Source organism: Canis lupus, chromosome 38 (genome assembly GCF_011100685.1).
Source record: "Canis lupus familiaris isolate Mischka breed German Shepherd chromosome 38, alternate assembly UU_Cfam_GSD_1.0, whole genome shotgun sequence".
Classification (NCBI taxonomy): Eukaryota; Metazoa; Chordata; class Mammalia; order Carnivora; family Canidae; genus Canis; species Canis lupus.
Window position 1 is genome coordinate 4,314,279 of NC_049259.1, and position 17,925 is coordinate 4,332,203.

The following is a 17,925-nucleotide window of genomic DNA, read 5'->3' on the forward strand; positions in this document are numbered from 1 at the left end:
GAAATTTCTATACTTAGAAGTTAACCTTATGTTACATATGGGAAATTTGTTTTAATGAACAGTTATAGGTATTGATAACTAACTCCTATTTCTAAAGTTATGATTATTATTTGTCTGGTCCATTCACAGAAATGAACTTTGAATTAAACTGCCAATGCAATTCATTGAGTTTCCTTTGCAGGTGCATCAGTACTTTATTTAAAATCTATTTAAAGAAAATGCTTTTAAATAAACTACCTATTCAAATGGTAGACCATAATGAATAATACTCCCAAAGTTTCAAATTAAACGTTTTTTTTCTTTTCCTTCCAAAAAGAAGTTTTCATCCAAGCTTGGAAGATTAAGCATTACAACAGGGAGATTTAGGGGATGATAGTAAAGTCATTAATTATGTAAGTGTATTAAAAATAATAAGTCATAAGGGAAATTTGATTAATGGCTAAATATTAGAATAAATAAGTGTGATCTTCAGTGCATTGTGATATCTGGGTGTTACATATATTCATGAATCAATGTTTTCCATTTACATATCTTCCCATTTATCTTAGACCTGTACACATCATACATTTATGCATCCAAAAAAAATCCTTAAAAATATCTTCCTCACATATTCTATTAATTAAACACAGGTATGTACTCTAGGTGGTGCATTCTTATGAAAAGCCATTAAGTATAAAGGAATATATTTGATAAATTTTGAAGCCCACAGTAGTTAAGCCTATTTTAAACTTAAACAGTATTTCTTATACATTGATAAATATTACACACATAATAGTCATCATTAACTAAAGCAGCATTTAAGTGCTTACTATGAACTTAGATGAAGACATCTATATACAAATAAAAGAGTTGGACACTCTATCCTTAGGGAATTAATACTTTGATGGAAGAAGCTTATTTTATGCAGTTGGCACAATGTCAGTTGGTCATAGGAACAATGGAATTGAAATCTCGCAATTATGTGTCAATTATTATTTTCATGTTTTAAATAAACTTTCAAGAAGGTAAAAAACTTGTTCAAGGTTACATACTGTCATTGCCATTATAGGCTTCCCCCAGGTCCTTTTACTACTTAGACTTTCTCCTAACCTCACCTACCATTTCTATTTTCCACTCTGCAGTCAGGGTGATATTCCTAAGTTAAAAAAAAAAAATCCTGCTACTCTGTTCTGTTTAAAATACAGCAAGTGCTGCCAATTGCTTTAATAATTATATCCAGTTTCCTCAATTTGTAAAACAAGAATATAGTTTATCTTTGTGCCAATTCAGAGAACGATCTCTGGCTAGTGCTAATTACTTTGACCAAAATACTGGTTTGGGAAGTGGGATCCTAGCAGGGATTTTCCTTCCCTATCACAGATTTTGGATGACTTAATTATTGGTTGAGAATTAGAGTAATAGTGAATGTTTAAGAATCGATTCCCTTTCTTGAGGGACTTATGAATGTCATCAGTGATGGAAAAACTGTTTAACTCATGGAGAAGGTAGAAAGGGATGCCAGGTTTTGGGTATGGTGAGTATCATAAACTTTCAGTAGTTGATGGATGATCAGCTTTGAACCTGAAGCCAGATAGCTGGTAAGACAATCCAGGTAGCTTCTCAGATTAGACAGTGTAAGTGTTGTCATGAATAAGGTGTTTCTGAGGGAACTGTCTGGGCTCTTGGCATAGTGATGGACTCACAGATGTAACAACTGGGGCACCTCATCATAGTCTTTCCATTTCTGTCTACAACGACCCTGATAGTCCTATCCCACTCTTCTGAGTCTACAGCCTCCTTCATTGCTACACTCATTGCTTCATTCCTGCTATAGCAGCTTCATTGCTTCCACTCAGTATTCCTCTTTCCCACCTGAAGCAAGGGTAGTATGTAGGGGTGGGACTGAGGGACAGGTTTCTTGTTGCAAATATTGTATGTTTGGTTTTCAAATCAGTTATCTGGGCTAATAAGTGTGTTCTTTCCTTAAATTATGAGTTTCCAGAATCCATTCCCACTTTCCTCTCCTTCACTCCCTTTCCTTCCCCCTTCCTCATATCTTTCTCTCTGTGCCTTTTCTGTAGACATACATTCTTTTTTTTTTTTAGATTTTATTTATTTATCCATGAGAGACACACAAAGAGAGGCAGAGACATAGGCAGAGGGAGAAGCAGACTCCCTGCGGGGACTCTGATGTGGAACTCGATCCCAGGACCCCAGGATCATAACCTGAACCAAGGGCAAATGCTCAACCACTGAGCCACCCAGGTGCTCCTAGACATATATTCTACTAACAGAAATAAAAGGTAGTGAGGGACAAAAAGGAAAAAAAAAAAAAAAACAGGTAAAATGATGAGAGATATGCTGTCAATACTTAAGGTAAAATGGCATTAGTTTGACATTGTGATCTATGACATACTCCTCTCTAAATTCCAATTAAAATGATATTGAACACATAACAAAAGAGAAAATATGTCACTATATGGGAGAGTAAGTCTAACACCAATTTTTCAGAGTTTGGAACCTGAGTCCTATGCTAGAGTATTATGATCATGGGACTACAGATTACCATTATTGCTAATGTACCCTTTAGCCATACAAATTTCAGTCTGACCACCCACAGAGTTCACACGAGATTATAGCTATTTCTGTCTTATAGTGTTGAGCTATAAGGGCCTTTTGAAAGAACATTGTAAGTGATTTTTCCTTCCTCCAGATTCACACACTGGTGCTTGATTTCTTGAGATGAGAAGAGAGTATTCTTGTTCCTCCCTGTATCACCAATAGGCACCTTTCTTTCCATAACTCACAGTTTCTGATGTATTTTATGGATGAAAATTATGGGCAAGAGTTAAAGATTTTAAAGAATAGAAGACAGTGGTGTGTAGCAGAGATGGAGTAGTCCATACAAGGCTGTAGATTTCTTATAATGAATCTAGCCAAAGAAAATTAAGCAGCTTAAGTTGTTATAGTTGTTTTGTTCAAAAATATTGTTACTGTGGGACTTTCAGAATCACCAAAAGAATACTTTCAATTTTTCAAAACAAGACAGAAGTCCACATTTTTATTTGGATTCCTCTTATTTCTCTCAGGTAATAAACAACATTTCTGTTAGCCAAGATTAGCCTGTGGGCCATTAATTATGAAATCTATAAAAACATGCTGATGCTTATGTATAGGTTATAGAACAAAAGGAAAATGTACTTGATCCAGAAATATTTCAAAATAGCTTATCACTTGACTATTCCTTTTTTAGATCAAAATCCATACCCTACTCTGCATTTCTATAGCATCAGTTTTCTTCATCCTTGTTAATTGAAAAGAAGTATTCTTTCTCCCTTCAAAGACCTACCTCTCTCCTCATGAGCTAAATTCCATCTGCTTTTTTTTTTTCTTTCCCAATGATCTTATTTTATCAAGTTTACCCTTATTCATCTAGATCTTCAACCATTCTTCAAAATCAGCATAAGAGTATGGTCAGTTTCTACCACCTGGAAAAACAATAGCGACAACTCTATGTCCTCTTTTTATTCAGAGACTGGATTCATGGCCACACTTTTTTTTTTTTTAAAGAATGTCTTTTACTTATTGTTTTAAGCTTTTCTTTGCCTTTTGATTCCTTTTTATTTAAAATTTAAACTTTAGGCTCTCTGTGACTTCCCATTGGACAACTGCATCTTTTGGTGCAGTGCCATCTGGGACCCTGACACACGAAGGTGAAGGTCAGAGTAAATAAATTTGGCCATATAGCATACCTGGTCACCAGGGCTGCTTTTAACTCTGGCAAGGTGGATATTGTTGCCATCAGTAACCCCTTCATTGACCTCAATTCCATGGTCTACAAATTCCAGTATGATTCTACCCATGGCAAATTCAATAACACAGTCAAGGCTAAAATGGGAAAATTGTCATCAGTGGAAAGCCATCTTCCAACTTCAAGAAGTGAGATCCTGCAAACATCAAATGAGATGATGCTTGTGCTGAATGTGTTGTGGAGTCCACTGAGGTCTTCACCACCATGGAGAAGGCTGGGGTCATTTGAATGGTGGGCCATGAGAATAATCATCTTTGTCCCTTCTGCTGATGCCCCCCATGTTTGTGATGGGTATGAACCATGAGAACTATGATATCCCCCTCAAGATTGTCAACAATGCCTCCTGCACCACCAACTGCTTGGCCCTTTAGTCGAGGTCATCTATGATATCTTTGGCATCATGGGGGGACTCATGACCATAGCCCATGCCATCACTGTCACCCAGAGTATTGTGGATGGCCCCATTGAGAGGTTGCCTGGAACATCCCTGCTTCTACTGGAACTGCCAAGGTTGTAGGTAAGGTCATCCCTGAGCTGAATGAGAAGCTCACTGGCTTGGCTTTCTGTATCCCCACCTCCAACATGTCAGTCATGGATCTGACTTGCTGCCTGGAGGAAGCTACCAAATACAATGACATCAAGAAAGTTTTAAAGCAGGCATCAGAGGGCCCCCTCAAGGGCATCCTGGGCTACACGGAGGACCTGGTTGTCACCTGTGACTTTAACAGTGATACCCACTTTCACCTTTGATGCCAGGGCTGTATTATCCTCAATGACCACTGAGTTGAGCTTATTTTCTGGTATGGCAATGAATTTGGTTATAGCAACCAAGTGATGGACCTTATTGTCCACAGAGCCCCTCCAAGAAGTTAGAGTCCGCTGGACCGCCAGCCCCAGCAAGAGAAAGAGGAAAAGCTGCTGGGGAGTCTTTGCCCCAAATCATCCCTCAACACACTGAGACTCTCACACCTCTACACAATTTCCATTCCAGACATTCCTAAGAAGGAGAGTGACTGGGGAAGCCCTGCCTTGTCATGTACCATCAATAAAGTATACTATACCCAGCCCCTGCCCCCCCCAATTCAACTTTACTGCAGAATATTTGATATATAAATGCCATTTAATTCTTAGTCAAATGTAGTTGAGTCTCTGTCACCAAAATTCTTTTGAAATTACTCTTGTAGATGTGCCAATAAACCCATTTGCTGCTAAATCCAATGAACAACTTTTATTCTGAAAAAACTTTTGATCCCATGTAGCACTGTATATTCTTGTTCAAGTTAACATTTCAATAATTTTTCCTTCAAAAATAATATACAGTAGATATATGTTCATTGTAGAAAATTTAAAAAGCAAAAAGTTTTTAAAAATTATTTTCACAATTGAAAAATAGCCATTCTTAAGCATCATACATATAGTTTATATATGCACAAACATATGTAGCAAAGTAATATTTAAGTATGCAAGTATTCAGCTATCTACATACACAGAAATATCTTAATATGCTCCCTCCTTCACAAAATTTTAAATACTCTATCAATGTGGCTTATTCCCATGCCAATATTTATTCCCAAATAGGTACATGGTGGTTATTAAAGAAGCCAGAAAAAAAGAAAAAAAATTACATGATGGTGAATCATGTAATCATGATTTTTCTAATCATGGCTTTTCTACTGAAGCCAGAAAAAAAAATCTAGAAAGGTGTCAAAAAAACTGTAACTAAGATAGAAAATGACAATAAATTAGAAACAGAAAATGGTAGAATTTATCCACAGAAAGTGTTTTTAAAGCTTTTTTTTAGAAATCACTTTCTTTCAAAGATAATGAATTTTAAAATATACAAAAATGCACATATTTGGTAATTAAAAGGGAGAAATTAAACAAGTCTTAACCATAAATTAAGATTGAAACAAAAACAAAACCTAAAGGAAAATCATATCTAATATTTAAGAATGCATTGGTTTTTCTATAATTGCCCTTAAAATATGAAAATAAAACAAATGCTTTATTAAAAAGTAACACTGACATTCATTTAATAAATATTTAAATACCTTCTACTTTCCACATGCTTTTCTAAGTCCCAAAAGTATTTTTTTCAAATATTAATTTTCATTACCAATATCAACTTGACTCAACATTTTCTCTGTATATCCTAAACAGACTGCATGATGTTTAGGACAATGGATTAAATGGTGCACTTCATGTGATTATGCTCTAATCAGCTGTTAATTTCATTCACTATCATTGTCATAAATCTACTCTCTAGAAAGCAACGTCATGGTGTTTTCATTCATTAGTAAATGTTAATGCATTCTCACGTCACACATTCAATGCCCTTCACATTGAACATTAAATTATATAATAACTAATAATCAGAGTACAGAGAGAAGTAGACAACATAGAATTTCAGAACATGAGGGTGCCTGGGTGGCTCAGTCGGTTAGGTATCTGCTTCAGCTTTGATCATGATCCTGGAGACCTTGGGATCAAGCCCTGCATGGGGCTCTTTGCTCAGATAGAGCCTGCCTCTCCTACAGTCTGCCCATCCTTCTGCCCGTTACCTTGCTTATGCTTTCTCTTTCTCTCTCTCTTTCTCTAAAATAAATGGGTAAAATCTTAAAAAAAAAAAAAAATTTCAGAACATGGATTCTGGACAAATGGTTTGGATTCATATCCTAGTTCTTCTACTTTGAATAAGTTAGTTTTCTAATCTGTCAAGCAGGAATGATAATAATAGAATTTATCGCATATGGTTGTTGTGAAGATTGCATGAATTAATATATGTAAAACATTTAGAAAAGTGACTGGAACACAGAGAAATACTTTAAGTACTAGCTGTTGCTATCACTAGGATTTAAATGATAGGAGAGCAATATTTTTTTTCTTTTATTCCTCACCATATTTCCTGTCCCTTAGAATAGAGACTAACACATGGTAGATGCTCAATAAATTTTGTTGAATAATGAACATTTATTAAACACTTCCAATTGCCAGTCATGGAGATAAGTATTTTATGTGCATTACTTCATTAATCTTGCTAATAAACTGTTGAGTTTAATACACTTATCATGTTTCTTTTCTTGGTATGGACCTTAAAACATAGGTTAAATTAGCTGTCAGATGTTAGCTGATTGGGAAGCTTATGAATTCCCTATTGCTACTGTAAAAATTACCACAAACCTTGAAGTTTCACTAATACATATTTACCATCTTACATTTCTATATGTCAAAAATCTGAAATAGGTCTTACTGGGGTAAAATCAAAGTATTGAAAGACTGACTTCCTCTTTGGAAGCTGTAGGGAGAATCTTTTCTTGCCTTTTCCAGTTTCTCGAAGCCTTCCTATTTCCTTAGCTCATGACTTTTTCTCTCCATCCATGTATAAAAAAACAAAACACCCAGATGGGGAAACTCTGAGATGACCTAAATGTGTTTATTAATATAAAAGACTTAAAGTAGCTATTTTATCTTATTTTCTTGCAAGATTTTTAAATTTATTATTTGAAAGAGAGAATGCACAAGCACAGGGGAGGAGCAAGGGCAGATGGAGAAGCAAACTCCCTCCCCTGAGCAGGGAGTTCAACTTGGGGCTTGGTCCCAGGATCCCAAGATCATGACCTGAGCTGAAGGCAGATGCTTTACTGACTGAGCCACCCAGCATCCCTAAACCAGCTATTTCAAATACAAACTCATTAGTAAGTGGATACCTAGTTCAATAAGTAGGAAACAAAATAAAACAAAACAAACCCATCCAAATATAATTAAATATAGGTTATAGAACTAAAATATAGTACATATAAAGTCTGACATAAAAAATGTAAAATCTTAAATTGAAGGAATCACTGGATTACTATGATATCAAATTGGACCATGTCAAAAATTGAGTCAGTGAATGTGAATATGGATACTTAGAAATCACAGAATTGGAAGAACAGAATAAAAAAAAAAAGATTCAAAATAAAACATAGCTCTAAATGGAAAAATATATCCTATAATATGCATCTTTTTGAGGCCCAGAAAGAAACTAGAAAAGGAGTAGTATGCCATTTTATTTTTGATAATATTTTCTTAATGACTAATGATATTTATTATCTCTACATGTGCTTGTTGAAATCTTGTATGTCTGTCTTTTTTAGACAAATGTTTACTAAAGTACTTAGCCATTTCTGATGTCTTATGCTGTGGTAAGAGTATTCATATATTTTGCATAGTAGACCCATACTAGATATTTCCTCCCATTCTGTAGGTTGTCTTTTCACTTTCTTAATAACTCCCTTGGCAAAGTTTTTAAATTTTGCTGAAGTTCAAAGTCTATTTTTTCTTTTAGTCCTGTGTCTTTGTATCCCATCTAAAAACCCATTGCAAAAATCCAAGGCCATAAAGATTTACCTCTGTTTTCTCCTAAGGGTTTTATTGTTTTAGTTTTTATATTTATAATACTGTTACATTTTTAAAATTTTGTATATGGTGTAAGTTAGGAGTCCAACTTCATTCTTTTTTTTTTTTCCAACTTCATTCTTTTGCATGCAGACAACCGGTTATCCCAGACTCTTTTCTTGAGGAAAATATTCTTGCCCCAGTGAATGGTGATGGCACCCTTATTGAAAGCAAAGTGGCCATAAATACAAGTTTATTTTTGGAGTCTTAATTCTATTCCATGGATCTATATGTCTATCCTTCTGCTAGTACCTCGGAGTCTTGATAAATGTACATTTGTCATAACTTTAGAAATAGAAGTGTGAGTGCTTCAATTTTACACTTCTTTTCAAGATTGATTTGGAGGATTGGCTTTTCCATTTCTACCCCCCAAAGGCCATTGAAACAGAGATTCAATAGATTTGATAGAGATTGAATTGATACTATAGATCACTATAGATCACCTTGAGTAGTATTTTCAACTGAATAATAGTAAGTCTTCCAATTTTTGAACATGGATATCTTCCATTTGTGTAGATCTTTTTAAATTTCTTTAAGCAATATTTCATAGTTATCATTGTATGTCTTTGACTTTCTTTGTTAAATTTGTTCTTAGGTATTCTGTTCTTTTAAATATCATTTTAGATTGAATTGTTTTGTTAAGCTTCTTTTTCCAATTGTTCATTGCTTTGTTTGTGTTGGGTCTTGTACCCTACAACTTTGCTGAATTTGTTTATTAGCTATAATAGGTGTATGTGTGTGTTCTTTAGGATTTTCTATATATAGGATTATGCCATCTGCAATTAGAGATAGTTTTAACTCTTACTTTATAATTTGAATGGGTTTTCTTTTTTTTTTTTTTAATTTTTATTTATTTATGATAGTTACACACACAGAGAGAGAGAGAGGCGCAGAGACACAGGCAGAGGGAGAAGCAGGCTCCATGCACCGGGAGCCTGACGTGGGATTCGATCCCGGGTCTCCAGGATCGCGCCCCGGGCCAAAGGCAGGCGCTAAACCGCTGCGCCACCCAGGGATCCCGGGTTTTCTTTTTTTTTTATTAGCGAATTGCTTTGGCTAGAACTTCCAGCACAATGTAAATAGCAGTGGCAAAAGCAGACATCCTTATCTTGTCTCTGATCTTAGGAACAAAGCTTTCTATCTTTAACCAGTGAGCATGACATTAGGCATGGGTTTTTCATAAATGTCCTTTACACATTCAGGAAGTTCCCTTCTATTCTTAGTTTTCTGAGTGTTTTTATTATGAAAGAATGTTGATTTTTGTCTAATGCCATCTCTACATCAATTATGATGATCTTGTGCCTCCCTCCTCTTTGTTCTATTAATGTCGTTGATTAGCTTTATTATGTTGAACCATCCTTGATTCCTGGGATAAATCCCACTTAGTCAAGTTATATGATTATTTTAATATGTTGTGGATTCAATTTGCTAATATTTTGTTGAGGGTTTTCCATTCATATTGATAAGATATATTGGTCTGTAGTTTTCCTTAATTGTGATGTCTTTGTTTTTTGTATAAGGGTAATGTTGGCCTTACAGAATGAGTTGGTAATCTTTATTTAATCCCACTCAGTTTACTGAGATTTTTAGATATCTAGATTGATATATTTCAAGAAATCTGGGAAATTTTTGGTCATTTTCTCTTCAAATATTGCTCTTTTTTCTTTCTTCTCCTTCTGGAACTCCCACAATGCATATGTTGGTGTGATCAACAGTGTCCTGAGGATCCTTAGGCTCTGTCCATTTTTCTTTATTTTTTTATCTCTTCTCCTCAGACTGGTCAAATTATTTTATCTTCAGTTTTACCGAGTCAGTCTTCTGTCTTCTCAAATCTATTGAACTCTAGTGAAATTTTCATTTCAATTATTGTGCTTTTCAGCTCCAGAATTTTTATGGTCCTTTTTACACTTTATTTCTTTATTGATATTCTCTACTTCATATATTGTTCCATTTCATTTCTTTGTTGATTGTTTCCAGTAGCTATCTGAGCACAGTTAAGAAAGTGATTTAAATCTTCATTTAGAAAGTCCAACATTTGCACTTGCTCATGGACAATTTATATTCATTTCTTATTTTCCTATAAATGGATCATATTTACTTGTTTCTGTGCATTCTTTGTAAGTTTTTGTTAAAAATTGGACATTTTGAGTATTATATGCAAAAAAAAGATTGAGGGGAGGAAAAGGAAGAAAGAGAGGAAGGATGGAAAAAGGGAAATGGGAAGAAGAAAAAGAATGAAGGCAAAGAGAGGAAAGGAAAGAACAAAAAGAAAAAACAAACAAAGCAAAGTGAAATACTAATCTTCAAGTCTTTTCAAATGGACTCTTGTTGGGGCATCCCTTCAATGCCCAGCCAGGCCATTTACTACTCTACCTAGCTTATATTTCCTACTTGTTCTGAGCCAAAAGACAAATCACAGTTGGAAGCTTAATGTCTTCTCTGGTCTTTTGTGAGCATGTTAACTGACCTGAACCCACATATGTGTTAGCTTTAAAAATCCCTATTCCCCCACAATACTCACTCTTTGCCCTTTTCCCAGAATTCTGGTGTGTTTATTCTTTTCTCTGTTTCTTTTGTTTTTCCACCCCCCCACCCAAGCAGAAACGTCTTTTATTTGGCTTTTATTGTTTTTGAAGATGACAGAGTTCCTCTAACCTGACAGTTTACAAATAAGACAAAACAAAAGGAAGCCCTCTAGAACAGTCCTTCAGGAGGAAACCCCAGTCAGTTCAAAATAGATAAACACAATTTCCTGGTATCAAGAGCTGCTTTGCCCCCTCAAGTATTAACTATCCACAGCAAGAACACAGACTGCCACGTTTGGACACCACCATGCTGGGGAGTGGTGTAGGTGATGCTTGTTACTATGCCACAAAGATCTCCTATCCTATTTTCAGTGGCCTTTATACTGGCTAAACATTTGCTTGGTTGCTATAAACCTTAGAATATTTTCAGAGTTTCAATAAGGTTGATTCTGGAAGCTTTCGTCATTTGGGGGGGATTTCTGGGAAGGTTCCCTACTCCTACGTTTTTGCTGACACCACTGGTATATTTTTATAAGCAAAATTATTGGAATATAGACATAGCCATCTGTTTAGACATTGATGGCTGTTTTCAAGCGACATTTTCAGAGTTGAGTAGTTGCAAAAGAGGTGGTATGGGCTGCAAGCCTAAAGTATTTAATAACGGTTTCTTTAAGAAAAAGCCTGAAGACTTCTGTCTTAAAATTTTCTTTATACATAAACTTTGCAAGATAAAGAGTCTATTACTTGTAATCTACATGTAACTTGTTTTTATTGCTATATTCCACTAGCTTGAAGTGATCAGTAAAAGATTGTATAGAAATATTAAGAATGGATATTCTTGCCTTAGTCTTAGAAGAAATACATCTCATTTTCACATAAAAGTATTACATTGGCTGTATTTAAGAATATATTTCTTTTTTCCACCTCCATTGACTACCTTGACTTATTTACACTTATAAATGTATTGTGAATATATTCAGCCATTGCTTCCTCAAATTTTTGACAACTCTTTTGCTCTTCTGGAACCGATAATATATATTTTAAACCAGCTGATGACGGGATGAGCATTGGGTGTTATGCTATATGTTGACAAATTGAACTCCAATAAAAAAAAATACAAAAAATCACTTGCTATTTTCCTAATACTCACCGAAGGCCTGTTCAGTTCTCAGCTGTACTCTACATTTAATTGTAGCTTTATTGCTACATCTTCCTTGAATTCACTTTTTTTTTTTCCTGAAGCACCTAGCCTATTGTTAATCAAAACTAGTGAATATTTTATTTTAGATTTTTTATTTTTATCTTTAGTACTTCCACTTCCTTTTATATAGCTTCTATTTCTTTTCATATGTTCATTGTTTCTTTGTAATTCTTAAGCATAGTGTAGTAATTGTTTTAAAGTCATTGTCTACTAGTTCCATTAACTTTGTAATTTCTAGGTCTATTTGCTTTTGACTTATTTTTCTCCTGATGGTGGGTAACACTATCCTACTTTGCATATTTAGTGTTTCTGATTTCATTGCATGACACTGAATATTGTGTGTCTGGATTTCATCTTTTACTTATATATTTTACTTTAAGGAAAAAGAAGCATAAACAAGTCACTGCCATGGAGAAAATATATCAGAGTGTGTGCATATGTAGTTGGGAGTGGCAATAGAGTTGTCAATAAAGAATATCCAACTTTATAATCACTCAAGGAAGTGTAATTTGAAACAATGAATTAGTCCTTAAAGCAGGAACTAAGCTTTGTGTAGTATATGAGAAATTAGAGTGAGCTTAAATTTTTCTAAGTGTAAAGTTATTTTTTAATTATGGTGCAGGCAATCTATGACAAATTTTTAAAGTGTCAAATGCATAGATATAGTGATACCAACAAATGTCCAAGAGAAGTGAAAGATGGCAGTTGCAGAAAAGTATGTAATAGGAGATGCAGTGGGCTCAAGCACACACAGAGACAACCAATTACATATTCATAAATAATTGTATGAATACATTCATTCTTGAAAAACATCTATCTAATAATGGTGGTTAACTATAAAGAACAGGAAGGAATCAGTTGGCTGTGGGTGTAGATTAGATTAGATAGATTAGTATTCAAAGAGGGATTTCATATTTATGTATTCTTTGCATTTTTTCTGTGGAATTTCAGAGGTTTAATATAAAAAAAAAACACTTTGAGAGTTATAAGTTGAATGGTCTAAGTGAATAAACACTAAATAATGAAGGGCCTACACTGAGGATGGTGGGTAATGAGCAAATGAGAATCATTCATGCTTTGGTTTATATGCCTCTATATCATTTATATATTTAACAAAGATAAAGTAAAGATAATTTTTTTGGCAAATACCAGAAAATAAATGTTTTAGGCTTTGAGGTTTTGTATGGTCTCTGTCATAGCTTCTTCATTCTGCCATTGCAATAAGAAAGGATATCCTGACAACATATAAATGAATGAATTTGGCTGTGTCTCAGTAAAACTTTATTCACAAAAACAAGTAGTGGGCCAGAATTGACTTTCTAGCTATAGTTGGTCTACCCCTGGTAAGAAGAGTACTTCTAATAGTTGTTTAGGGAAAAAAAAAGGAAACTGTGTATGTTTGATCATCTGCTTTTTTATAATGACATATCAAGTCCATTTTTATGTGAACTATGAACTACTTTACAATACAATTAAAAATGTATTCACCTTAAAAAAATTTAAATGTATTCACCTTAACCAGTTCAAAAGATAATAGTAATATTTGTGTCAGAATGCATTTGCTACTGATTTAGACAACAATGAGGGGCACCAAGGTGGTTCAGCCAGTTAAGCATCAGCCTTCTGCTCAGTCATGATCTCATGGTCCTGGGAGCCAGCCCCATATGGGGACTCTCTGCTTAGCGGGAGTTTGCTTCTCCCTCTGCCCCTCATCTCACTAGTGCTCTCTCTTTCTTGCTCTCTCTCTCAAATAAATAAATGCAATCTTAAAAAAAAATAAACAACAAATGAAACACCACTCATAATATATAGAATACCTATAAAATCATAAAATGTGAAAAAAATCATAGAAAAATACACACATTGGAAAACTAGTTTTATATAGAGAATAGGATGAGAATAATTGTAAGATATAGTTAGAAATGTGTTTCTACAGAATTTCACATCATCTTCAGTTTTTACAGTCAGTTGCAAGATGACCATAAAATTATAATTTGTTATAGATGAGTTAGCATGTCACACAAAATACCCAGTCAACCAACATATTGTAATATTTTGCTGAACTAAAATCATGTGTTTGAACTAGAACACAAACTAACATGTTAATAACTAAAATGTCTCTTGGATTATTTATTTTTTAAAAAGTGATTTATAACACTGTAAAACAATTAATGGAACAGCTCTATCTGGACAAAATTCTGTCTTCTAATTTACTAAAACAACTCAGACTCCTTATGTCTAATAGCTTTAAAACAGAAGGGGGAATATATAGCTGAAATAACTAATTTTCAGAATATGAGAATTATCATTCTACTTTAATGAATACCTAGTATGTACTGTTAATTTACATATACTATATAATTTAATTTGTAGACTAAAGCTCTGTGGTAACTAATAATATCCCTATTTTACCGATATGACGAAGGAGGCTCAGAAAAATTAAGTCCTTACTATGATTATAGTATTAATAAATTGTGGAGATGAATTCTTTGGGCATGGTTCCATCTTCTAAGAAGTTATTCTTCCCACTGTACTTTATGAAATCTCAAAGAAGGAAACTAAATTCTTCAACTAACTCTAATCTGAATTGAAAAATTCAGAAGAAAAAATATGTGGAAGAAAAAAATCAATGTCATTTACTTCTAAAGCCTTCTTATCTGTATTAGATTGAGGAACTGTAATCTTTGCAGAATTATTTTCATAAAACAGCACTATACATTTTAACAAAAAGATTTTAGCTTTATTATCTCGGACAAATTTACTTAACCTCTATGAACTTCCTTTGTCTTACATGCAACATGACAACACTAATAAAAAGCAACTTATAGTTCTCAGAGGTTTTGAAAATTAAGCAAAAATGAAGGGGAAATGTGTTACCACAAAATCCAGTGTAAAGATAATGTATAATCAAAATTTTCTAAAATTCCTTTATCTGTTATGTTTGATTTTATATTCCATGACACATATATTGATATACAAAATATGAGTTCACTATGATTATCTAGTCTATAAACAATGAGTTTCTCATTAAGAAAACTTTATTCTTCACAAAGTATTTTGATGTGAGCTCTTGTCAGAAGACAGTTCTCCATGAGTCTCACATTTTTGCACATCTTGTATCAGATTCTGCTTTGGACCACGTTTTCAAGGATATTAAAAAATAGCCTAGGAAGTTAGAGATAGTGTCTTCTTGACAGTGGAGTTCAGAATTGTTTCTTGAGTGGAATAATTTAGATAACATCTTCTTTTGGGACCACAGTTGGATATGTTTGTTAGCAACCCTGATATACAGTTGATAATTTCTAACGTTGGGCTTTGTCAGCTGGGGCATAAACCTACTGAGTGTGCAACATCTCTATGGAAGTGGGGGAGGGGAGGCAAAAGGGAATAATAGGAACAAGAAGTTCATGCTGCATTTTGATCCATGAGTGTAAAATCCCAGGAGTCTTGTGTCTTCCTTGCTACTGTGCCATGATAACTTGTTGGGTTTCAAGGAGGGAATGACTTAAAATCCCACATAATTCTTCCCTTAGGTGTGACTCAAATTTTGTGCAGAAAAAGATGAGGTTTTATCCCTTATTTTATGATTTCCAAAAATTTAAAATGTATCTGATTTCCAGACAATTCTCTCTGGCTAAAAAATAAAATTAAAAATTTTTTTGAGTATAATCAATACACATTATGTTAATTTCAAGTGTATAACATAGTGATTCAACTTTTCTGTATGTTCTGCTATACTCACCACAAGTGTGGCTACCATTTGTCACCGCTAGTTCAATGTCACTGATCACATTCTCCGTGCTGTGCCCTTTAGTCCTCTGACTTATCCATTCCATAACTGGAAGCCTGGATCTCCCACTCCTCTTCACCCATTTTGCTCATCCTCCTTCCTTTTGGCAACCATCACTTTATTCATTTATAGGTCTGACTCTGCTGTTTTGTTTGCTTATTCATTTTTGTTTTATTTTTTATATTCCACATTTGAGTGAAATCATGATGGTATTTGTTTTTCACAGTCTGACTTATTTCCCTTAGCATAATACCCTCATAAAAAAGATGGCATCTTGCCATTTGTGACAACATGGATGGAACTAAGGAACCTAAACTAGACTTTTTTTTTTGCCACTTATCTTAGTAGAATTTGTGGCTTATAAATTGAACTTGGGCAAGTCGTTGTTTGTCCAAGGAGAACAAGGATATATTTGATGGTTGGCTTCTACAGAGTCAAATAAGCAAGGAAGGGGAATTTTGATATTTTTCTAAAAGCAGTTTGGAAAAGAGAAACTGGTTGGAGATGCTATTTGGATGAAACCTTCCGGGCAAAATTATCAGTCATTTTAAATTTAATTTCACCTTTTTCCTCAAATGTACGTGAGCATATTTAGATACTACATTGTAATCTGACATATAGTTTCTCAAAGAACTTGATCAACCTTTTTCTCTCCTATTTTGAAACAAAGTCCTTTTCACTTTTTTTCACTTAAGCTCCAGCTAAAATAATTGAAACTATCTTGCATAACACATATACACAGTAACTTTAAAAGTGAAATTCACACTCCATGAGGCTAGATTCTCTTATTCTGAGAAAGTGTTGAGGAACTGGGGCTGGTGGCAGACATGGCGGTCTTCCTTTATGGCACATACCCAGTGGGTTGATCAGTAGGGAGTTATCACATTATGCTTTTTAATCTTTTTGTTCTCTTTTTTCTTCTATTTTTATTCCTCTCTCTCTCCTATACAGCTGTTAATTATGCTTTATATGTCAATGAAAAACTCCATTGCTAGTAGTTTTAAGAAATTTATTATTCATTTTATTTATTATTCATACTATTCATTTTATTGTCACTGAACTGGAAAGGCATAGGAAAATCACATTTTTGGGAGTCCCTTAAGTCAGTGTACATTGACTGTGTACATTGACAGTGTACAGTGCCAACATTTCTGTTTATTTCCACAAAAGTAGTAATGATATTGTTGCTGAAAATGTTTAAAACTACTGAATGACCATGAAGGTACCTGTTTGACTTCCTTGGTATGATGCGATATCGAAGTATTTAGAAGTTGCTACACCTAGAATATTGTTAAGTGTATCTTTCTCAAACTCAACTTTATAATAATATGATAAATTCACATAAAACAGACTGTCAGATATATTAATAGATACGAGAAAGTGTTTGGTCTGATGAACCAGAGAGCCTGGACTTGAAATGTGAGTTCACCATTTTACTTAGCATTTAATATTGAAAAGATTATCTGACCTTCAGTTTTCTCATCTCTAGAATAGGGACAATTATAAGACTTATAATGCCATCAAATGTAAAATGAAATAACATGTATACAACGTATAGAAAAAACCTTTGGCATATTCATTGATTTCAATATTGTTATATACTATTACAAATAAACTTGCAGGCTTGCCAAAGGTCACAGATTTGGAACAAAATCAGATACTTTTACTGTAATTGACCAACTTGGGGCCCCATAAATATTTAAAATACCCTCTGAATCCTTACTAGTTTATTTATTGTCCATGTCACTTTTGTTATTGTTAACTATATCTTTTAGTATTAGAATTATTTTTAGACTTCACAGTTGTTTAAAAATAACAATTGTTATGTGGAACATATATTCATTAACATACCATACAGTTTAAAATTTGTGAATTGCTAATTAAAATTTACCATCTTACATTCTGGGTCATTTTAAAGTTTATCTTCCCTAAGTTATCAATTAGGTCAATGAAGGTACCAATTGCATTTTTTTAAAGATTTTATTTATTTATTAATGAGACACACAAAGAGAGGCAGAGACATAGGCAGAAGGAGAAGCAGACTCCCTGTGGGGAGCCTCATGCAGGACTGGATCCCAGGTCCCCAGGATTATGCCCTGGTCGAGCCAAAGTCAAATGCTCGACCACTGAGCCACCCATGTGCCCTGGTATCAATTGCATCTTGGTGTAATTATTAAAATTA